This window comes from Prionailurus viverrinus, chromosome A2 (assembly GCF_022837055.1).
Source record: "Prionailurus viverrinus isolate Anna chromosome A2, UM_Priviv_1.0, whole genome shotgun sequence".
Taxonomy (NCBI): Eukaryota; Metazoa; Chordata; class Mammalia; order Carnivora; family Felidae; genus Prionailurus; species Prionailurus viverrinus.
The window spans coordinates 95,994,890-96,018,729 of NC_062562.1; the positions used below are offsets into that span (position 1 = coordinate 95,994,890).

At 38.4% G+C, this 23,840-nt stretch overlaps 1 protein-coding gene across 7 annotated transcripts in view; it reads left to right on the top strand.

The window, feature by feature from the left end:
• Nucleotides 1–60: 60 nt before the first annotated feature.
• Nucleotides 61–23,840, top strand: part of ANKIB1 (ankyrin repeat and IBR domain containing 1) — a 153,697-nt gene continuing 129,917 nt past the window's right edge. For 6 of the 7 annotated variants that reach the window (XR_007146392.1, XR_007146393.1, XR_007146394.1 and 3 more), the window contains exon 1: nucleotides 62–572. The gene's annotated coding sequence lies outside the window, so the exon portion shown is untranslated. Of the gene's footprint in view, nucleotides 573–23,840 lie in introns of all 7 variants that reach the window. The other variant, XM_047830709.1, reaches the window with a different exon arrangement.

The following is a 23,840-nucleotide window of genomic DNA, read 5'->3' on the forward strand; positions in this document are numbered from 1 at the left end:
AGCGTCGCGGTTGGCGACGGAAAAGCTTCCGGGTCGACGGGTTAGCTGCTGCCGTTCCTGCTGCTTCCCGCTGGGGCTGCGGGCTGTCTGGTGCTGGTGGTGCCGGCGGCTCGAGGACGGGGGTGGCAGCGGCCGGCACGCTAGCGGCTGAGCCGGAGGCGGGGGTGGGGAGGAGGGCGGCCCAGGCTGCGTGCGCGCGTGCAAGGCTGGAGCATGAGCCGGACTTGACCGCGAGGCGGAGGCAAAAGCCACCGCCCCCTCTTCCCCTCTCTTGAGTGAGGCGGCGAGGCGGCCAGAGAGGGATGGGGGGCGCCCGCCCAGTCTGAGCCTCGTCGCGGGTGCCTCCGTCTCACGCAGCGTTCCTCGCGGGCCTCTAGTGCGCACCCTCGGCCCCAGCAGCCTCTTCCCGGCGCACTCCGGCCGGCGAGGAGGGGGCACCCGCCTGGGTGGGTGGGGCGGGAGGGTACCTGAGGTCACCTGCTCGGCGCGAGAGGCTGAGGCGGCCACGGCGTTGGCAGAACTGCAGAGCTTCGGGGTCCACCTGACCCTTATCCTCAGCCCGGGAAGTAACCGTAAGTCTCAGCTTCACCATACGAATGTGTTTGAGATTATCTCAACCCTTTTTGGGCTCTGAGTTCGGCGCTGCCTAGTCCACGCCCTCCCGGGACTCTTACAAATGTGTCTCCTTCCTCTTGTGGAGGATTGTACCTCTGCCTGTCCCCATCCTTGAATAGGCAACAGCCTCTGTTGGTCCCATGGGGCTTTTCTCCCAGTGAATTTGCAAGTCTCCGTGGCACGTCCCATCCTCGTCCAGATGCAGTTCCTTGTCCCTCTGTCCTCAAAGATCTATGTTCTCCCCCTTTTTCTATCTGTATCCCAGACCTCGCAGCCTCCCCCGCCCATCCTTTAAGACGTGGAAAGCCACGGGTTGGGCAAATCTCGTGAGCTAGAGGGTCTTGAGTGGATGGGTGAAAGTGCTCTGTAGGGTTGTGATGGGTGGGGATAGGTGCAGATAGCTCTATTGGACCTTTATTTTTGTAGCGTCTGTCACCAAAACAAAAGGATGGGTCTCTCCTGGACCTTCATTCCTCACTGTAACTGTGTATAGGCTCTTTTCTGTGCATTACTGTTTGAGTCGCAGGAGATTGGAACTACAGCTGTAATTAAGCATCTCCTAAGGAGGTTTTAAGAATTAGTCTCAAAAGCTCTATTCACACGGAATTTGCATATTAAACAATCTTGTATTGGAATGAAGACCCTTTCCAGAAGAGCTTTGCTAGTAGATCTAAGAAATGAACGTAAAAACAAAAGTCTGATGTTTCAAATATGTTTTTTCATGTCTTTAAGTAATTTTTAGTGTTTTGGATTTACATTTAGTTCTTAATTTATGAAGTATGTGTTTGTGTTTGTTGAAATAAATTTTGTATTGGAAAGTTTTGCATTGTCAGTGATTAAAAAAAGTGATTTTTAAAGATCATGTCAGATTGTATTGGTAAGATATTATTTTAAGTCCTTAATTCTAGAGAGACCCATTTTTACTGATTTGGATCAGCCACCTACAGATATTACACATTTTGGCCCCTATGACCTTACTGCTTCTTAGTTAAAAAATAAACGAAATGTTTATTTCCAGATTTCCGGCTAAGCATTTTTTCTCTTCAAAATTTAGTTTGCTTTCTAAACTGCCACTGCAGAACTTTCCAGAAATTAGATTAAAAAATAATTGTAATATTTTCAGTGGCCTTCATGCTTTTGACACTTTACAGGGCACTGCAGGAAGCAAATAATAATTTAAGAATAATTTTTCTCTGCATATTGCAGGTTCCTTGTTACTATTCTGTAAACTGTTCTGTAATGTAAACTGGTAGCTTTGTCTTTTTTTTTTTTTTCCTGAAGACATAGTCATTTTGTTAGGAAAGGTAGATGTGTTTAATGATGATTTTTATTGTTGTTTTCAAAACCTTCCAGCAATTGATTTTGGATTATTATTTGATTTGTAACTTCACATTGTTCACAGATTTTAGTTTGAAGTAGGCTCAGGAGATGTAGCTCCAGCTGTCTGTCTAGAAGTGTACTTTACTGGCTTGTTTCAGAATCAAGCACTGAGTGTATTATTAAAGACGTGATTTGCTTTGCATAAAATTGATCAGTTTCCAAATAAAAGTGAGGTGATGGGCCATAACTTAGAAAAGGCTTTTTTTTTTTTAAAGTCTATTGATCCCTATTATCTTTGGAAATAGAGTGGGGAAGATAGGACTGTATTTTCGTATTATACTTTTCTCCTTGCCAGCTGCACTGAGAATTTAGAGTTTTCAGTATGAAAATGTTGCAAAACCATGCAGATTGTGCCATAAGGATGAGCTCTAACAGGTGGCTGCTGAGACAAGGGAGGAAAGTTCGTTAGCTACTCTTTTGTATTCCGGTAGCACTGCTTACTTTTGAGAGTTGATTTTCAAGATGAACTTGTGAAAGTGAAATATGTATATTTACAATGTACTTGTAAGTAAAAGTTCCGAGGTAATTTTTCTGTATAAATAGGTGGAAAAACTTGAATTAAGCTTATCTGATTCTCCTTGAATGGAATATAGAAGATATTCCTCAGTGCCTTGGGTGCTTTTTCACTCTTTGAGGATGGATACAACAGTTATTTAGATGAAATTTAAAAATACTTTTCTTTTTTTATTTATTTTTATTAAAAAAATTTTTTTTAATGTTTACTATTTTTGTGAGGGAGACAGAGACAGAGAGCAAGCAGGGAAGGGGCAGAGAGAGAGGGAGACACAGAATTGGAAGCAGGCTCCAGGCTCTGAGCTCGTGGCATAGAGCCCAATGCGGGGCTCGAACTCACAGATGGTGAGTTCATGACCTGAGCTGTAGTCGGCTGCCCAACCGACTGAGCAAACTAGGTGCCCCTAAAAGTACTTTTCTATAATATTAGACTTCATATGTGACACATTTGCCAAAACAGACTTGAGAGTGACTCTGTTATTATTTAAAAAGCCAGTCAGAGGAGTTTGTATGCATGGTTCTAAAAATGTTTCTGTATTTTCTTTACTTTCTCAAAGTGACTTGCTTAGGGAATAGTAATCTTGGACTGTAAGCTTATTTTTCAGACAATCTCAGGCTCTTTTTTTCTTTTACAGATAACTTCCTTTCATATTCACTTCATGTCAGTAAACCTTTATTGAATGCCTACTTTGTGTGCCAGGCACTATGTTAGATTCTGGGACTACAAGTTTAAGTAAGAATTCCTTTCCTTATCGAATTTGTCAGTCTAGATTCTATCCATCTGCCTTTATAGACATCTCTAATAGGTTTTGAAGTCACTTCACCATATTTCAGGGTTGTTTCACATCATTTCTATGAGAATAAACACATTTAATGCCATTTACTGAGTGCTTGACTCACACTAGCCACCATGCTAAATGCTTTATATACATAATTTCATTCAATTCATATAATAGTCATAAGACGTGTTTTATCTCCATTTAAAAACCATACAGATTCTGATTTATAGTAATACTGAATGTTGTTTTACTTGTAATATGCTAGATTCCTCCATCAGGAAAAGAAGTTGTAATATAGATATAGCAATTTTTAATTCTCTAATGCTTTGAATAGAAAAATTCTCATTTCATAAGGTATTAATATCTTTTATTTTCTAAACCAGATGAGTTATGTACTATAAATATAATTTTCAGTAGTTATTGAAACCTTCGAAAAGATAATTTGGAAGTTCATTATGGTTAATTGTATTATAGATCTTCAGGTACATAACTTCTTTTTTCTTCTAGTTTAGCAATGGGATCAACAGCTTATAAAATGTACCAAAAAAATTCTCCAGGAAAGATAGGATGTTGAGCTATATGAAATCTATTCAGCTTTTTAAGTTTTGAGTTTAACTTTGACAACTGTCTGATGTCTTGAAGGTTTGAATATATTTCAGTGAAAATGTATTCCTTCAGGTTTAAAAATCTTTAAATATATATGGTTTATCCTAATGATTTAATATAGTTCTATCTAATCATTTTCCAAAGTCTCACTTTTTTTAAATGTTTATTTATTTATTTTGAGAAAGGAGAAATGGGCCAGAGAGAGAGGGAGAAAGAGAATACCAAGCAAGTTCTGCATGGACAGTGCAGAGCCCAACACGGTACACAGGGCTCAGTCTCTTGAATTGTGAGACCGTGTGACCTGAGCTGAAATCAAGAATCTGATGCTTAACATACTGAGCCACCAAGACTCTCCTAACATTTAAAAAAAAGGGTTTGTTTTAATTTTTTTATTTTTGTGAGAGAAAGAGCGTGCACACAAGCAGGGAGGGGCAGAGAGAGAGAGAGAGATGTAGAGGATCTGAAGCAGTTTCTGTGCTGGCAGCACAGAGCCTGATGCAGGGCTCAAACTCATCAACCATGAGATCATGACCTGAGCTGAAGTCAGATGCTTAATCAGCTGAGCCACCCACACGTCCCACCCTCACATTTTTTTTTTTTTAAAGATGATCTTCCACTGTCCATTGTTTTCTCCAAAAACCTCACTTCTATTCTAAACATTTTATTCTGTTTTTGTTTGCATGTTTGGTTTGGTTTGTTTTTACCATAAACTCCCAACAGTTTGCCATTCTTTAAGTTAAGGCCTTTGCTACTGGTTACACATTCTTCTGTTTTTAGGACTATAGAGCAGATAATCCTCCTTCAAGTTCCTAAGAAAGATAATCCTTGCTGTTTTCCTGTTCTCAGACGTATTTCCACTTGACATAGACAGTTTTTCCCTTTCTGTGTAGCAGAATTCTTGTTACTCAGGTCACTGTTTTCTGATTAGAACAATGTTGAGAATTCCTGTCCCAGTATATAATAGTGACTAAATTATAAATGCATTAGGTGTTAGGACCATAAAGATGAGTAAGTCAAGATTCCTTTCCTCATTGAACTGTAAAATGCCTGTTGAAAATCCACGAAGAGAGGAAACTTCATTTAAAAACTCAATGATGCTCTTTTCCAAATAAGCCTAAAAACATTGTCCTCCTTCTTAACCTATCCCCTCAGAGTATTATAAAGGAAAGTATGTAAATAAACATATTAGGCCAGGGTTTTTATTCTGTTTTCTGGCCTCTGGCAGAAAAAAGTGATTTACAGAAAAGGTAACTTTCTCTGACTTGCAGAAAGATGCCAGAAGATAGCAAAGAACTCCTATATTCCCTTCCCTCAGATTTCACCATTGTTAATATTTTACTGCATTTCTTTTATTGCCAGTCCTCTGTTTCCATACATAATGCTACATACGTGTGTATATATGTGTGTAAAAATATATATAAATATACATATTTATTAGTCTTTTTCTAAACATTTTGGAGCAAGCAGCAGATATGGTGTCCCAGCACCTGTAAACACTATAGTGTCTATTTTTCAAAAAAAGTTACTCTGTTATATAACCAACATATAACCCTCTAAATCAGAAAAGCATTGGTACAACACTACCATCTAGTGCAAAGAACCAATTTATATTTCATTGACAATCCGAGCAATATCTCATTCCTTTCTGGTCCAGGATTCTGTTCAGGAATACATTTTACATTTAGTTGTCATGTTTCTTCAGACTTCTTCAGCCTCATTTTTCCCTGTCTTTCCTGTCCTTGACAGTTTTAGGAAGCACAGGCCCTACATTCTGTATGACCCTCAGCCTAGGTTCATGTAATATTTCCTCATGACTCCAATCAGTTCATGCATTCCTGGCCAGGAATACCACAGAAATAGGTCTGTCCCCTTCTTAGTGCATTGCATCCAGAGGCATATGATGTCAAACCTTGCCACTGTTGGTGATTAAAACCTTGATCATATTGAAATCCTTTTGCATTTGATCAGTATTTGTGGAGAGGTATTCCAAAATTATGCCAGCATCTTGTTTCTCATCAGACATCTGTACTACTAGCCTTAATGTGGGTATCAGTGAAGGCTCTCACCTTAATTAACCACTTACATGATGATTGCCAAATGATATTCCTCTATTTCTATTATTCCTTCTACTTGTATTAGTTGGTATTTTTTTGTAAGGTGGAACATTCCTTTCTCCCCCAGTTGTGTATTAAATCAGTAAGGACTCATGGATTTCAATTTTATTTAATTTGTTATGATTTGTTACTATTATTACTTACTTTGCTGTTTAAATTGTTCCTGACTTAACCCATGGGAGCCCCTTCAAGCTGGCTTATTTGCCTATTTATCATTCTCCCATCTCATTCATTCTGCATTTCTGGCAGAACATGCTGTTCCTTGTTCATTCTGTACTTTGCCTGGTCTAGCCCTGGAATCAGCCATATCTCCAAGGAGCCCTGTTTGGTCTTTGTCATTGTTGTTTGTTTTTGTAAAAGACGGTATTTAAAAACAAAGATTTAGGGGCTTAGGGGCACGTGGGTGGCTCAGTCGGTTAAGCGTCCGACTTCAGCTCAGGTCATGATCTCACAGTCCGTGAGTTCGAGCCCCATTTCAGGCTCTGTGCTGACAGCTCAGAGCCTGGAGACTGCTTCGAATTCTGTGTCTCCCTCTCTCTCTGCCCCTCCCCTGCTCATACTGTGTCTCTCTCTGTCTCAAAAATAAATAAAAACATTAAAGAAAATTAAAAAAAAAAGATTTAGGGGCTTAGTGTGCTCTTGCTTTCTGGGCTGTCATTACTTATAGGGACTAGGAAATGTGTGACTACGCAAGTATGGTTTGCATACATGCACACATATGTAATACATACATATATATCCATAATTTTTTTCTGTATCTAGGTGTATATTTTATAAAACCATAAGTTCGTCCCTGTACTTCCAATTCCAGTCTAATACTCCAGGATTTTTTCTCACCTTCTTTGTTTCCATGTTTATAAATGCCTTCTCGGGGCGCCTGGGTGGCTCAGTCGGTTAAGCGGCTGACTTCGGCTCAGGTCATGATCTCATGGTCCGTGAGTTCGAGCCCCGCGTGGGGCTCTGTGCTGGCAGCTCAGAGCCTGAAGCCTGCTTCTGTTTCTGTGTCTCCCTCTCTCTGTGCCCCTCCCCCATTCGCGCTCTCTCTCTGCCTTTCAAAAATGAATAAATGTTAAAAAATAAGTAAATAAATAAATAAATGCCTTCTCAGTCAGAAACTTGGCTTCACATTAGCTTCAATATAGTTATCATTTGCCCAGTTGTTTGACTTGCTCAGTGTGTTACCATTCTCCCTGCCGTGTAGATCATCTTCTACCACCCTCCATCATTGACCACTGGGCCTGCTGGCCTGTGCTTTTTTTGTGGATCTGCAACCACTAACTGGGCCCACAATTCTGTGCAGCTCCATGTCTCCATACAACACCCATTTTATCCTTGCCTCCAGCCTGTTGACTCACACCTCTGCTGGCCTTCCTAACATGCCCTCAGTGCCCTTTATCTTCAGGCAGCATGCAGACTACTTTGCATGGCCCAGTTTTTCATTTGTTAATTTTTAAGTATATTTCCAGGATATCTGAACATACATATATATCATGAAATATATATATATCGTTTTCCCACATAGAAATGATAACATACTATATTAAATGTTCTATGCTTTGTTTTTAACGATTATATGGTGTTCCATTGTGTGTGTGTACATCCAGACAAACATGCGTACACACGCACACGCGCGCGCGCACACACACACACACACACACCCCTACCTACCTATGGCAGAATGATTAATGACCATAAATTCCTTCCATCCTGGCATGCATTCCCCTTTGCATTGTGGCTTTGCTGCTTCTCCTGTCTGGAAGCAGAATCTGTTTCTCCATCTCTTGAGTCTTGCTGACCTTGTGATTTGCTTTGAACGATGAATATGGTAGAAGTGATGTGTAAGAGTAGGAGCTTAGTCCTTAGGAGGCCTTCAAGAGATGATTTCCTGCAGCTGTCATATAAGGAAGCTGGGCTAGCCTACAGGAGGATGAGAGGTCTCTTGGAAGAGAACCTAGACTCCCTAGTGGACAGCATTACCAGCAAACATGAAAGTGGACTCTCTTGGATCTGCTTGCTCAGCTGACTTTTTAGCTGAATGCACTCAGAGAAGAACCCACAGAAGACCCAGAGGTGAAACCAGCAAAAAAAAAAAAAAAAAAAAAAAAACAACAACAAAAAACTGCCCAGCCAAACTACATAATTGTGAGATAAAACATAATTGTTTTGAGGCATTAAGCTTAAGGTGTAGTAATAGATGTCTGAAACCATATCTGTGTTCATTTTGGACATCTAGGTTGTCTCTAGTCTTCTATTATGAACAGTATTGCAGTGAGTATCTTATACCTAGTACGTGTCATTTTAATTTTAACAAATAATGCCAAGGGTGCCTGACTGGCTTAGTCAGTAGAGCATGTAGCTCTTGATCTTGGGATTGTAAGTTCAAGCCCCATGTTGGGTGTAGAGATTGCTTAAATAAATAAACAAGAAAGAAAGAAAGGAAGGAACAGGAAGGGAGGGAAAGAGAGAGAGAGAAAGAAAAGGAAAGTCAGATTATTTTTCAGGAATGTTGATGCAGTTCTTATTGCCATCATTAATGACTGAGAATATTTCCCCTACAAACAAAACATTGCTGATTTTTGTTTTTGGCAATAAAATTAGTAAAAAAAAAAAAGTTTCTTGTGGTACTTAATTCTGTATTTGATTAACTATTTGTGAAGCTGACCATCCTTTGTTCTATTTGTTGGTCCTTCTGATTTTTCAGTTCTATGAATTCCTTATTCATATCTTTATTCATTTTTTCCTATTGGATTTTTTTCTTACCAATTTTTTTGTTTTCTTTGATATGTTATGAATGTAATCCTTTAGCTTTGTTTGCAAATATGTTTTGTCAGTCTGTCTTTTGTTTTTAGTCTTAGTTTATGGCATCATTTGCCATACATTTGTTTTTTTGTATTTCATATAATCATTGGTGTCTGTCTTTTTCCTCTATGGCTTCTGCTGTTCCTGTCTTGAGACTATCTCTCTCCTATCCTAGGTAATTTCAGCTTTTTCCTAAATTAAATTTTCTCCTAACTTTATATTGTCTTTCCTATCAATTAAGAATCATGTTCAATTGCTCTAAAAATCTTATAAAAAGAGTGGTATAAATAAATTAGGGGTATCATTTTCCTTAAGTAATAAGAAATTAGAAACAGGCCGTCCAGAGCTGTTATGGTGGTTCCATAATGCTATCAGGAATTCAGGCTCATTTGTCTTTCTGGTTCAGTCATCTGTAGCAGGTGCATGTCAACTTTTGGTCCCAGGATGGCATTCCAGGCTGAGAAGCAACTTTTTTGTGTTTCTTCTCTTATCATTCATTGCTCTGCTTATTTTTACTGAGGATCAAATCCAGTTTGGTGACTATAATTTCTGGGGATGAGGCCAGCACAAAGCAGGTCCCCTGATAATAACAGGTTCTTGTGAAATATTTTCTCTGTTCTTTGAAAGTAATAATGCTCATTTTGTCTTCTTTGTCATAATAAATGTATGTACAGAATAAGGCACCAGAATCTTTTTCTTTAACCTACTAGACAGCTATGGTTTTTTTCCCCCCAAAATTATTTATAGACAGACAGGGAAATAAACATGATTATATTATCAAATTGGAAACTAATGATTTTGAGAACATTGGACTTTATCATTATGTTCAATAAATATTAAAGGTGTTTTATGTGTCAGTAACTATGATAAACAGTGCATTATAACTCAGTACAGTGTGACCCTTGTCCCCAAAAAGTTTACAGATAATTGGAGAAGCAGAATAAACATTTCTAGTATTAGTAGATACTAGATAGTAGATAGTAGATACATTTCTAGTACGTATTCAGTATTAGATGGTAAGTTGGGTGTATTATCAAGTTAGGGAGGCAGGACATCTAACTATGTTAGTTAAGAGTTGAAGAACTGTGGCTTTTGAGACCTGAATGACTGGTAGAAGTTAGCCTATTAAAGAAGAGCATGTTAGGGTCATGGGAAGAACATTCCAGGAGCTTCAGTAATTCAGAAGTGGGCCTGAGTTATAAGAGATAGGGTAGGATGAGATAAATTCTGGTTTGGGCAGAGACTTTCCCTTAATTCCTTAAAGGCTATGAGCCTTGGGAAAGTTTTAAAATGGAATTGGACAAAATCAGATTTGTCTTTTGATAAAGGTAAGCTAGTTGTAGTTGGGGGGGGGGTGCTTTAGGGAGTGGAATCTGGAAGCAAGGGCACTTATTAGGAGTTTTATCTGATATATTAAAATCTATTCCATATTAGGGCTATCTGGCTGGCTCTGTCAGTAGAACATGTAACTCTCAGCGTTGTAAGTTTGAGCCCCATGTTGGGCAGGGAGCTTACTATAAAAAATAATAATAAAATCTATTCCATATTAGTTAAATATCTGTTGAACACCTATGTGGATATGATGTGAGTGATACAGAGATATATAAAATGTACTTCCTGTTCTCAAGATGTTTATATTTTAAAATAACTAAAAAACTTAAATATATCAACAATGTAAGGCAGAATCCTAATATTATGGCTTCTGTCCTTTAAAATGAGGGCAACTAAGGACTAGAAATAAAACGTGAACCCAGTAGATCTTCATGGCTCCAAAGCTCATATTCTTTCCACGTGGAAGGCTGTGCTACCTTCCACAACACTTATTTCCCCTTAACTTATTTATCAGAATGTTGCTTGTAAGTTACCGCAGAACCCTTGTGAAATAAGATTAGAGTACAATTAAAATGGTTTTCAGCTTGGGGCGCCTGGGTGGCCCAGTTGGTTAAGTGTCCATCTATTGATTTCAGCTCAGGTCATGATCTCATAGTTTGTGAGTTACAGCCCCGCTGTCAGGCTCCTCAATGGCAGTGCAGAGCCTGTTTAGGATTCTCTCTCTCCCTCTTTCTGCCCTTCCCCAGTTCATGCACTCTCTGTGTATCTCAAAATAAATAAATAAAACTTTAAACAAATTTTTTTTTAATTTTATTTAAATTTTATTTTTTTTAAATCTACATCCAAATTAGCGTATAGTGCAACAATGATTTCAGGAGTAGATTCCTTAGTGCCCCTTACCCATTTAGCCCATCCCCCCTCCCACAACCCCTCCAGTAACCCTCTGTTTGTTCTCCATATTAAGAGTCTCTTATGTTTTGTCCCCCTTCTTGTTTTTATATTATTTTTGTTTCTCTTCCCTTATGTTCATCTGTTTCGTCTCTTAAACAAAATTTTTAAAATAACTTTAAAAAATGGTTTTCAGCTTGGGGCACAGAGTATCAAAGGAGCTACACTCTAGTTTTCTCCAGGCAGTCTCTGTGTTGAATGGGGTATAACCAGGAAGGTAAGTGTTGGTCAGAAAAATTGCCACATTATCTGAATGAAATAGTTGCTGTAAACAGTCTTGAGATTCATTTCTGGGAAATTTAGTATTGAACTGATAGGACAGTGGAGAACAAGATTCTGGTGCATGCGGCATGCCACCTCACTAGATAGCTGCAGAGTGTTCCTATTAGTGTTAAGGGTCCTTTTCTCCAGTTAGTATATAGAGCACAAAATGAGAAAAAGGCATCACTATTGCAAGGAAGTAAAGCAGTGATGGGTTTCTTTGTTTCAAGTTTATTTATTTATTTTGAGAGAGAGAGCAATGTGCACAAACGGGGAGGGGCAAAGAGGGAAGGGGAGTAGAAAAATCCCAAGCAGGCCCTTGCTGTCGCTGTCAGCGTGGAGCCCGGTTCAGGGCTGGAATTCACAAACCTTGAGATCATGACCTGAGCCAAAACCCAAGAGTTGGATGCTTAACCAGCTTAATCAGCCAGGTGCCCCATCAATGATGGTTTTTGATGATGTATTTATTTGTATTTCCAGAAAACAGTTGGAAAAGTAAAGATTATCTTGTATTTCTTTCAGTCTTTCTAATGCCTTACTTTATTTAAATCTGTTAGAGGAGCTATTTTGACTCAGTCCAGGTAGAGATGACTGGAGACGATAATTTTATCCTTTGGTGTCTGTCCACCTCTGTTAGGATGTACTTGCCATGTAATGTCTGTAGGCCCCAATTTTCTTACTTGTAAGTTGATACACTTGGATAAATACAGTTGATACTTGAATAACATGGATCTGAACACAGGCCCACTTATATGTGGATTTTTTGGGATAAATACAGTAAAGTTCTATAAATGTGTTTTTCTTATGATTTTCTTAATAGCATTCTCTTTTCTCTAGCTTACTGTATGGCAAGAATACAGTATATAATACACATAACATATGAAATATGTGTTAATCAGGGTGCCTGGGTGGCTCAGTCTGTTAAGCATTGGACTTCAGCTCCGGTCATGATCTCACGGTTCATGAGTTCAAGCCTCGCTTTTGGGCTCTCTGCTGTCAGCGCAGAGCCTGCTTCAGATCCTGTGTCCCCCCCCCCCCCCCCCGTCTCTCTTTGCCCCTCCCCTGCTCTTTCTCAAAAAAAAAAAAAACATTTAAAAAATATATTATTTTTAAAAATATGTGTTAATCAACTTTATATTGAGGCTTTCAGTCAACAGAAGGTTATTAGTAGTTATGTTTTGGGGGAGTCAAAAGTTATATGTGGATTTTTGACTGTAGGGTCAGCACCCCAACTTCCATGTTGCTTAAGGGTCAACTGTAATCTTAGAGTATTTCTTGCTCTGAAATGTGACTTGACATGACATCCACAGAATTACTTTAAAAGTTAGTGTATGATATTCTGATTGAAAAAAAATTACCTTTTCTATAGAGTAAGGAAGACTAGGAAGGAAAGATAGAAGTTGTACTGAGAACTTGGTATCCTAGGATGGAGAAAAACAAATTCAGAGGGAGGTGTTACTTCTGATTTTTTAACTATTCACAATCTTTGAATGTGGCTTAAATGCCAGATTCATGCAGTGAAAGTGCAAAGTAGTAAGATTCTTATGCTCAAGGATTATAGCCTAGCAGCCTTTTCAATTGATATTCATTGAGAGAATTGATCCCTAATGTTCTGAGCTAGAAGTTCACAAAGTTTAAAATGTTTTGGAATCACTGGGAGGGCTTGTTAATGCACAGATTGCTGGCCCCACCCCCAAAGTTTCTGATTCAGTCAATTTGGGGTGGAACCTGAGAGTTTTCACTTCCAGTAATGTCTCAGGTGCTGCTGATGTTCCTGGCATCTATTGTATGAAATTAATTTATGTCTCTCTTAGGCCCTTAAAATAGTACTAGTTGTATAGAAGCAGTGGAAGAATTTTAAAAACTGTTCCTCAAATCATTTTTCTGTGTCCAGAGCTCTTTATTTTTTTAATGTTTATTTTTGAGAGAGAAAGAGAGAGCAGGGAGGGGCAGGGAGAGAGGAAGACACAGACTCCCGAGCAGGCACAAAGCCCAACATGGGGCTCGAACTCAATGAACCATGAACATGACCTGAGTCAAAATCAGGAGTCGGACGCTTAACCAACAAAGCCACACAGGCGCCCTGTCTCCAAAGTTCTTTAGATGAGGAACTCTGATGGGAGAGATAAAATGAAGGAAATTTACTATAATTCCAAATCTTATCTTATAAGAGAAGGTAAACACATAGCTGTATGGACATAAGATTAATAGGTGCAGGAAGGATCGGAGTGGGAAAAAACAGGTTTCAAGTCCATTTACTTAGGAACTTCTCTTACCCACCTGCTATTTAGAATATGATTTAAAGAGACCTCTCTTCATTTGGAATTTTGTGCCCTTAAACCTAGGTCATATCAACCACATGTCAAGGACCAGTTTTAAATAGAGTATGTACCATAATGTCAGTGTGCCAATGCATAACCTAAAAGTCATATAGCCTAAAGGTCTGAATGATTCCTTTCACTACCTTCCTTTTTCATACCCTTTACTCCTTGATGTTGTTTGTTTTGTCCCTAATTGAATTTCTGGCTTCTATTTTTGAATCATTTTTAACATGTATATACTAAATAACTTATAAGTCATTAGTTTCTATTAGATTGGCAGGAGAAAAATCTCAGTATTTTAAAGTTGGGAAAATATGTATAGAAAATGTCAGTGGGTTTATATTTAATATTAAATCACTTACACAAATAGTATACAATCTATACATTGTTAACTTCCAAACTGCGTCTTTAGCTCAGACCTCTCTCCTGAGGATCACATTTGTATATCCTCTTGCCTACCTGACATCTTGTAGGCCTCTCAAATGTAGTATGCTCAATTTTAAGCAGATTCCCCACCTTCCCACTCACATTTTCACCTCCTGCAATCATCCCTTCTCAGTAATGGTAATTCCAGTCTTCTAGGTGTTCAGGCCAAGAACCGTGGAGTCATTCTTATCTTCCTCTTCTCCCTCACTCCTACTTCCCATCTGTCAGCAAATTCCATCCTTACCTTCAGAGTACATCCAAAATCTGATCAAATATTCACACCACCTCCACTGCTACCTCCCAGGTCCAAGCTACCATCAACTTTTACTTGGATTACTGCAGCTACTTCCTAAGTCGTCTCCCTGCTTCTAGCATTGCTGCCTCTCCCCTTAGTCTTGTAGATAGCCAGCCAGGGTGATCCTGTTAAATCTAAGTCAAGTCTTTCATTCCTCTCCTAAAAACCCTCTAGTGGTTTTTCTTTTCTTTTTTCTTTTTACCTAGCAATTTACGATGACCCTTTAAGACCCTCAAAAGTCTGTCTGCCCTGTTACTTTTCTTGACTTCATATCCTACTCCTTTCTTCCTCAGTATACACTACAATAATACTGGCCTCTTTTCTGTTCCTTGAATGTATTGAGCACGCTCCTTTCACTGCCTATTTCCTCTGCCTGGAATATTATAATTGGAATTAATAAAATATTACCTATTTTACTCAAATGTTACATTCCCTAATCGTCCTTTGAATAATTACAGCATCCCAAAACCCCATCCCCTTCTTGGCTTTGTTGTGTTGTTGTTGTTATTGTTGTTATTGTTGTTGTTATTAAAATAACATCTTACACGAATATGTTGTAAACTCCATGGGGACAGGGATTTTAGTTTATTTTGTTTTGTTGTATTTCCCTACTTGTCTGGCAAATGGTAGGTGCTCAGTAAATATCTGTGGCATGAATTATGATTTTATCTGCCTGAGGAGTATGCCTTTCCTTTGAAAAATGCACCTGATAATCATGTGCTTCTAGCATAGACTACCAATCATTGACTTCCAATACTTATTATTCGGCTTGTCCCATTTCTAAAAATGACATATCCTATGCTTCTCTTGTTCAATTTGAAATTACTGTTTGTTTTTTATTGCAACATACAATTTGCATAAATTGTAGTTCCTAAATTCATGTATTATCTTGGGAAATAATTAAGCATTCTTTAATCCTTTGTAAAGTATATGAATGATTTATTGTTCTTGGATATGGTGTTTCTTAACAGTCATAGTGGTATTTTGGTATGCATCTTGCTTTTACATGACTATCATGATTTATAACTGTATACCATAGCTTCTTTCGTATTATTATTTTTTTTTTTCAACGTTTATTTACTTTTGGGACAGAGAGAGACAGAGCATGAACGGGGCAGGGGCAGAGAGAGAGGGAGACACAGAATCGGAAACAGGCTCCAGGCTCTGAGCCATCAGCCCAGAGCCTGACGCGGGGCTCGAACTCACGGACCGCGAGATCGTGACCTGGCTGAAGTCGGACGCTTAACCGACTGCGCCACCCAGGCGCCCCATGCTTCTTTCGTATTATTTAAGAAAGGTCAATACCTGTTCCCTTGTAAATCTGGATTGAGAGTACTTGGTCCTTTTTTGATTTTTGAGAGAGTTTTGTAGGTCTTAATGTTGTTTGTGTAGCCAGTGCTTAATCACTATTGGATCAGTTAGGTCCCACAGACATACTTCATTCTCTTACTCATTTTCTCGTGGCTCAAAAAGACTTGAATTTTATGTACCTGCTATGGAGGTCATACATGTTAGATTTTTCATTTCAGGTATTGTGCCTTATTATCAGCTCATGTTTTGAATCATGTCCTCTAACTTTTCAGTCTGAAAGGGTCATTGAAGCACTTATGTTCATTCAGTTTTCCATTTCTTCAGGATGCAGGAAAGCATGGCTCAAATCTCAATTCTTCATGTCTTTTTTGGGTGTTAAATTCTTTTAGGTGTTAAAGACTGTTATATTCTTATGTCCTTCATTATTTCATTAAGATATGTGGAATATAAAATGAATTAGAAAACATTAAGTCAAATACATAGGACTCAGTTTCTTATTTTCTGATGTTGGAGAGTTTCCAGTCTCAGACTGGGGCTGTGATTTGGACAGCAGGAACAAACATGAGGAAGCCCTTAGCCTTAATTATATTTCATTGCTATGGCAATAGAATGTGATAGAATCTTAATGCTAAGATTCACTATCAGTAGTAAAAATATATAAAGTATATAAATGAATTCTTTTAGATGCAAACCAATACTTGAATGTTAACATGTAGTCGCTGGAGTTTTGCTAAAAACAGAGATATTGCTACTTGGCTTAAGACATTCTTTGGGGGGGGGGGCGCCTGGGTGGCGCAGTCGGTTAAGTGTCCGACTTCAGCCAGGTCACGATCTCGCGGTCCGTGAGTTCCAGCCCCGCGTTGGGCTCTGGGCTGATGGCTTGGAGCCTGGAGCCTGTTTCCGATTCTGTGTCTCCCTCTCTCTCTGCCCCTGCCCCGTTCATGCTCTGTCTCTCTCTGTCCCAAAAATAAATAAAAATGAAAAAAAAAAAAAGACATTCTTTGGGGGAAAAAAAGCATAGGTTCAAAGATACACATAAGTTTACTTATTATAGTGGATACGTTAGAACCTGCTTAATGTAAAGTTATAGGGAGGAGACTAATGATAAAACCTAAATATAAAAGAAAAAAATTGCAACTTCATTATACAGCACAATCCAGTTCTTCACTTAAAAGAAGGCTCTCTCACTGGGTGTTGTATGGAAACCAATTTGACAATAAATTTCATATATTAAAAAAAAAAAAAGAAGGCTCTCTCTCTATAAAAGACATGCCAATGAGTTAATAGTCATTATTATAGGGTTTGAGGATTATTATTAGTCATTATTATAGGGTTTGAGTGATCTTTTTATTTTATTCTTTATATTTTTCTATATACGTTCCAATTTTATACTCTGTATAACCTTATTAAGTGTTCTTATTTTATTTTATTTTTAAACATGACTTTTAGAGAGCATGTGAGCAACAGGGGAGGGAGAAAGAGAGAGAATCTCAAGCAGGCTACGTGCTCAACATGAAGGCCTGCGTGGAGCTCGATACCATGACCCTGGGATCATGACCTGGGCCAAATTCAAGAATCAAATGCTTAAACACTGAGCTACCCAGGCACTCTTTTTATTAAGTATTTTTAAAAGAAGGAAAAAGGTTTTTGAAACTAGATACAGCTATGTGATTCTAGGCAAGTTACTAATAACAGTGACGATGACTACATTATATTGATTACCTACTATTTGGCAAATATTGAATGTATTTTATATATTTCGTTACCCTATTTTATAATTGCCCAGCAACAGAGGCTTAATTATTTACTTTTACATATTAGGAAAAAGTCTCAAAACTTTTAAGTGGCTTGTACGCTAGTGAACGTTACAGCCAGGATTAGTACTGCAGTTTGCAGAATTTTCTGTATATACCATAAGGCCATTCCAAAATAATTTAACTCCCAAAGTTTGTGTTTCTTTACTGTAAAATGTCGGTGGTGGAATTGTTGTGCATATTAAATGGCACAAGGAACATAAAGCAAAGTTTTTTTCCCATGAGATTTTTTTTTTTAGATTTATTTTTAATGTTTTTTATTTATTTTTGAGAAAGAATGTGCAAGCAGGTGGGGGCAGAGAGGGAGTGACAGAATCAGAAGCAGGCCTCTACACTTACAGCAGCAAGCTCAATGTGGGCCTTGAACTCATGAACCGTGAGATCATGACCTGAGCCAAAGTCGGTGCTCAACCAGCTGAGCCATCCAGGCGCCGCTTCATGAGATCTTGTTATAGTTACAGCCTTCTGGCTTTTTTTTTTTTTTCAGTCTAATTCTGCACATATACATATATATATATATATATATGTATATATATATATATATATATATATATATTTTAATGTTCATTCTTGAGACAGAGAGCATGAACAGGGGAGGGGCAGAGAGAGGGAGATGCAGAATCCAAAACAGGCTCCACACAGAGCCTGGGCTCGAACTCACGAACTGTGAGATCGTGACCTGAGCCGAAGTCGGACACCCAACCAACTGAGCCACCCAGGTGCCCCAGATTCTGCACATGTATTAAACTGTTGTTGAATATTTCCATTGACAACATTATCTGAAATTTACTATAATAGTAAACCTGTAAATTGCATTTCTTTAAAGAACAAAATCAGTTGATTGGCATTTCGCTTTTTATAGTTTTTATGTTTATATAGTGCATTTTTGCAGTCATTTTTGGAAGTTTCATTTTCATGAGAATCAATGATACTTTGTTAAAAGGAGCAAAGCTTATGTTTCTTAGCTTCCTTAAAAGATGTTTTAAGAAACTTAGTATTTTGTTAAATTTGCAAGGGCTTCTATTCCTCCCCTGAGCTCTGAACTAGTTGAGAGGTCAAAACAGTAAGCATATCCAGTTTTTTTTTTCCTCTCCAGATATGCTAAAATCCCTGAGGTAGATAAGGGTCAAGAATATTACACCATTTGGGCTCCTTGCAAATGGAGGAAATCATTAGGAATGGGGGAAAGTGTTACTGTCAACATCTTTTTCAAGTTTCGTACTTTTGTTTAGAAGTTAGTGTAAAAGGCTGCTGAAACACCTAAGTATGGTGAATTGAGTCTAGCTGATGATAACTATTATAGGCAATATAATGTGTAGGTAGGTAGGTAGGTAAATATACATTGCTTACTTTGATGTTCAGAGTACACTGTTGCTTATGGGCACATGAAACACCACCTTCCAGAAAGTCCAGGACAACTATGATATCAATTATTACATTTGGGCTGTATATTTTTCTATTCAAGTTTCTTAATTTTGGATTTGGAAAATATGGACACTCTTCTCTATGGGAAATGGAAAGAAATAGGAAACTATATTTAACTATAAGTTTACATTTTGACTGGTTAAAAAACATTCCATTAGACAGTGATCATGTAGACTTTTTGGTATATTTGAGCTATTACATAGTTTTCTATTACATGATTAACTACCATTTATTTTTCTGTTCTCCTGCTGATAAATAACAAGATTATTCCAGTTTTAAAAAACCAACTTCAAAGTGATTGTTCTTTTTCTTTTTTTAATGTGTATTTATTTTTTAGGGGGGGGCGGATAGAGGATCCAAAGTGGGCTGTGCACTGACAGAAGCGGGCCCAGCGTGGGGCTCAAACCCATGAACTGGAAACCATGACCTGAGCCAAAGTCGGACACTCAACCGACTGAGCCACCTAGGTGCCCCTCAAAGTAGTTTTTCTGATAGAGAGGAAGGGAAAGAATTGTGGCAGAAGGAAAATCTAATTATATATCTTTGAAAAATAAAGAGATTTGAAACAATTACAGAGGAAAAGACAGTGACATTCTGGACATGAAGTAAATTAACATTAACAATGTCTTAAGATATCTTTGTTTACCCTGCAGCTATGAAGATGCCCCTCCATATTTTCTTTTGAAAGCATTATTATGGGATGCCTGGGTGGCTCAGTCAGTTGAGCGTCCTACTCTTGATTTTAGCTCAGGTCATGATCCCAGGGTAATGGGATCAAGTCCTTTGTTGGGCTCTGCGCTGAGCATGGAGCCTGCTTAAGATTCTCTCTCTCTCTCTCTCTCTCTCTCTCTCTCTCTCTCTCTCTCCCTCTCCCCCTCTCTCCCTCTCTCTCCCTCTCTCTCCCTCTCTCTCCCTCTCCCTCCCTTCCTCTCTCCCTCCCCCCCTCCCCCCCCCTTTTTCCCCTGAGCATGCTTGTGCGCATGCTCTCTCTCTCTCTAAGAAAAGAGAAGAAAGAAAAAGCATTATTGGTTTTACCTTCCCCAGTTTAGATCTGCAATTCATATAGAATTTTACTTTTGTGTGGAGCTGTAGGTAGGGTTCAAGATTCTTTTTTTTCCATGTGGATACAGATGACCAAGCGTTTGTTGAGAAGAACATTCTTTAAAGAAGGAGATTTTTTAATGATGGAAAATAATAGAACATGTTTGCTTGTTGAAAGGTGATCTAGACCTAGATCATTTTCTATATTCTAGGGAACTGATGGCATAGGAATGGGATAAGGTAAATGAAAGGACATAGTTTCTGAAGAGGAAAGAAACATTTTTGCAAAGGAAGGGATCCATAGCATATTTGTCTTTGCTTTGAAAGGGATGCACTTTCATTCTAAGAAGAGAAAAATGAATGCAAATGCAAGTTGGTTTATAAGCTTGGCTATGAGAAGACCATGGAATTCTCTGTGTGGTCTGCTCTGTTCATGAAATAAGGGTGGGTCTTGAGAAGGTAGGTATAGGAGGGAAGGGCTGTGGAGGATTGAGGAGAAATGATAAAGTGTGAATGCCCAGTTCATTCATGTTCTTTCTTTCTCATACCTTCAGATTCTCTGAGAGAGAATTTGATTGGTTAAGTTAGTCACTATCCAGTATAGAGCCCCTTTTTTGGGGTAAAACCCTGGAATTAAACCTTGTAATAGGTGACTAACTTGCCTGAAACGTTCATTTTGGATCAGATGTCCATCCTTAGTCTAAGTAGCCATGGGCCAGTGGTAATGCAGGGAACACATGATATAAAACATGGCAACTTACACATGTCTGTCTTTTGCTTAAAAGGAAACACTTCTTGGTTCCTCCAACAAAAGTCGTAGAATTAAGTCAGTGGTCCAGTTTGGATGACATGAACCAATCGTTGTGGTTAGGTGAATAGAAAACCGATTAGCCAAATTTGTGCCTTAACCCCTACCCCCTGGTGGAGCCAGCCCCATCAAAACCATTTCTTGACTGTGATGGAAGGGGGTTCCTCCAGAAAAATTGGATTGCTTTTACCAGAAAAGGAAGGAGCAGCTGTTAAGGAGATAAAAATATATTGGAATATAATGGAGAAAAGCATTCCTTGACCCTTTATCTTCAAAGGAGTATGATAGTCTCTTTTATAAAATCAGTGAATTAAAAACTGAAGCAATTATGTTTTAAAAGGTTTTAATCTTACTTTAGAATTTGTCTTTACTGTTAGTGTCTTTTGACTTAAAAACAAAACCAAACAAAAAAACAATGGACTATAGGTATTTCCTTTCAGCTTGCATTTCTTCTTTCTTTACCAGTTTGCAGTAAGGTATTTGGGAGAGGGTATTACTCCAAAGTATAAATTATTCACCACAAGAAGATAACTTTTGCAGACCTGGCAATGGACCACACAGTGTTTGCCAGACTTTTCTTAAAATGTTTGACTTTAAACACAAAGAACATTGGAAATGGTTATCTTTCATCTTAAAATTGAAATACAATACCATTGCCTGTAAGATAGCTTCACTTTCTTCTGAAATCTCTTTCAGAATAGCATGTTTTTCAGATTGAATCAGTAGGATAGCATTGAAGGACAGGAAAATAATAAAATGTCCCCAGATTCTAAACTAGTTTTCTTAGGTTGAGGGCTATAGCTGTTTAGCAATAGAAGAGTTTGGCTTTCATCAGGTAAATCTGTGATCCTGGAATGATTTTTCATATAAAAAAGGGAAGTAGAACCAGATAGAAAAACAAATGTTTTTGTATTGTGATTTACTCCTTAAGTAAGAGAAAGGAAGTAGAGCTAACCACATAGAAAAGTTCTTTTGTTATTTTGTGCTTTGCTCAACACATAGTGATTGCTCAGTAACAGCATCTGAATTTGTGAAGAATGGCTGAATATGTGATTTTTTTTTGAAAATTCTTTTCCTATCAAGATTTTATTTGGTGGGATCCTGTAGTCCTAGTATGGACAAGAATATTTCTAACTTTACATGAACCTAAGGCAACTAGATTCATCGGTACTTCCAGGGAGTTAGCCAGCATCGCCCAAAATATATTGGTTAATCAGCATCGTATTCTCTTCCTTTCCCACAACTGAAAGCATTCCACTATCTTTCTTGCCTAACTACAATTTCCACTCTTAACTGTGAATAGTGAGCTAAAAAGACATTTGAGGAACATGTGTACCATGATAGAGGCTGAAACAAACAAATAAAAAGAGTAGAGAAGTCCATATGACTTTTCCATAATTTGGAGAACAGAAGAAATCTTTTACATTTAATTTTAAATTTTATAGTAATACTGACTTTTTTGGGTATACAGTTCTAATGTTATATAGATTGGTGCGACCACCATCATAATCAGGATGCAGAACAGTTCTGTCACCCCCAAAAAACTCCTTTGTCCTGTCCCTTTATAGTCTTACCCTCTTTCACCCATAGCCCCTGGCTGTTACTGATCTGTTGCCCATAACTATAGTTTGGTCTTTTCGAGAATGTTGTATAAATGGAATCATACTGTACGTAATCCTTTTAGCCTGGCTTCTTAAACTCAGCAGAATGCCTTTGAGAGTCATCCACTTTGGCATTTTGTTTGTTGGATAGGTGATTTGTTAATATTTTTTCCCATTCTGCAGTTTGTGTTTTCAGTCTCTTAACAGCTGTCTTTGCATATCAAAGGTTTTTAATTTTAATAAAGTCTTAATTTATCTTTTTATTTTCTTTTTAGGTTAAGCTTTTGGTATCATGTTAAGAACTCTACTTAATACAGGGTGCCTGGGTGGCTCCGTTGAGTGTCCAACTTCAGCTCAGGTCATGATCTCACAGTTTGAGCCCCACATCAGGCTTTGCGCTGAAAGCACGGAGCCTGCTTCAAATTCTCTGTCTCCCTCTCTTTCTGCCCCACTCCTACTCATATGCATGCTCTCTCTCAAAAATGAGTAAACATTTAAAAATTGTTTAAATAAGAACTGTACATAATCTCAAGTCATGAAGACTTTCTCCTATGTTTTCTTCTTAAAGTTTTATAGTTTTACATTTAGATCTATGAACTGTTTTTAGATAATTTTGTGTAAGCTGTTCTTACTCTTTAGATTATGGTTCTGTTCTTTTTTTTTTTTTTTTTTTTTTATATGTGGATATCTAGTTGTTTGAACAACATTATTTAAATAAAAACCTCTTTTCTCTATCGAACTGCTTTTGCACCCTTGTCAAAAATGATTTGACCATATTTGTATGGGTGTATCTCTGGACTCTTGTTTTCTGTTTCACGAATCTTTAGTTTGTTTGTTTTTAATATTTATTTATTTTTGAGAGAGAGAGCCCGCATGTGCATGCACAAGTGGAGGAGGGGCAGAGAGACAGAGAGGGAGACAGAATCTGAAGCAGGCTCCAGGTGCTGAGCTGTCAGCGCAGAGCCCCATGCGAGGCTCAAACTCAGGAATGGTGAGACGCTTGAACTCAGGATCAGGTGAGACCTGAGCCAAAGTCAGACACTCAACAAATTGAGCCACTCAGGAGCCCTGTGTTTTTGTTTTTTTGTTTGGTTTGGTTTGTTTTTTTATGTTTATTTATTTTGAGAGAGAGTGAGAGTATGTGTACATGTGAGCAGGGGGAGGGGCAGAGAGGAGAGAGGGAATCCCAAGCAGGCTCTGTTCTGTCAGCACAGAGCACAACATAGAAAGAAAAGCAATCCCTAGATGTAGGTACACTTTTGGAGTTTTTTTGTTTGTTTTTTTTAACATGTATTCATTTTTGAGAGACAGAGCACAAGAGGGAGGGAGGCACAGAAGCTGAAGCAGGTTCCAGGCTCTGAGCTGTCAGCACAGAGCCTGATGTGGGGCTCGAACCCACAAACTGTGAGATCATGACCTGAGCTGAAGTCGGACACTCAACTGACCTAGCC